Raw genomic sequence first — 1346 nt, forward strand, 5'->3', positions numbered from 1 at the left:
GTATGAATATCTCTTGTTGTTCTTTAGTGGAATACCATTGTTCCCAAAAAGCATCTTGCGAAAGCAAAACATCGTTTTTTTGTTTCAATCAATCGTATGAGAGAAAACTCGTCTTGATAATCAGTGAAACTTTGTTGATATCCGAATCTACGATACAAATACTCAAATGGTATCGTGGATCTTTGTAAACATTCTACACCTTTACCCTTTTTGAATCCAAGGCTGTCGACAAACTCCTTTGGTAGAGTTCGCTGGAATAATCATGCCACAATTTTGCCATTTTTTCTTCTTATGTAATAAAGCCACATTTTCTATATAACCTCCTATTTCCTCTAACAACGAGTCATCTCAATGTTGCCGAATACAACACGGCTCTCTTCTCATCCCAAAACACGAAATTCGCCCTCGATGATGTCCCTACACGGCTGGATGTCCATTAAAGACGGTAAGTGTCCCAACGCCCCTCGTACCATACGCTGTCCATAATCACCCAAGTCATTCCACCATGCTTTCAATTGAGGAGGAACATCCAAAACCATGCTAAATCTCGGGTACGTGTTGTGTTGACTCATGACTACCTGCGTCCACAAATGGTTAGTTCTACCTAAACAAAGATATAGTCCACATAACACACGTTTATCCTTCAAACTAATGCACGTGTAATATGATGATCGTCGCTCGGGGTCACTGGACCCACTCTACATTTGGGCGAGTTTGACTAATGGACTTAATACGCCTTGGGTATTAAGCCTCTAGGCTCGTGCATGCTCCTAATGAGGGTTTTGTTTTAGCTCTATCTTAGGCTGACTAGGAGCGGGGTTTCCTATAACGCGAGGTTCCCACGAGCGGACAACTTGGGGTGGAAAGTCCGTGGTGTCGCACCGCCGATCGACTAAATCCACGAATCGATCCAACTAAAGGGGTAATTTAGTAAACAAGCACGGCCGCGAACAGCGAAACCGCTTTAAGTGTGTGAATTGTGTGAATTTTCCGGGAGTGGAAGAAGTATGAGCGGAATGCCAATTTTAAATACAAGTAAAATATACATATTACATGGCAAAACAAATAAAGTACAAAATAATAAAACATTTAAACATATAAGGCAAAATAAAGAAAAAAGCAAACAAAACATCCAACCAATTATTAATTAACCTAAGTACGTGGTTTAGAACCTAATTTTTCCCAGTAGAGTCGCCAAGTCACAGATACCCCCATTTAAACGGGTTAAAGTAGAGTACAACATATTGGAGATTCCTATTTTGCTTATTTTAAGGAGTCGCCACCTAATTAATTTTAAGGTGAATTAGGGCACCTATTTTATTAACTAAGGTAAAGCCTAACTAAAC

The sequence above is a fragment of the Lycium ferocissimum genome, chromosome 7, assembly GCF_029784015.1.
Source record: "Lycium ferocissimum isolate CSIRO_LF1 chromosome 7, AGI_CSIRO_Lferr_CH_V1, whole genome shotgun sequence".
NCBI lineage: Eukaryota > Viridiplantae > Streptophyta > Magnoliopsida > Solanales > Solanaceae > Lycium > Lycium ferocissimum.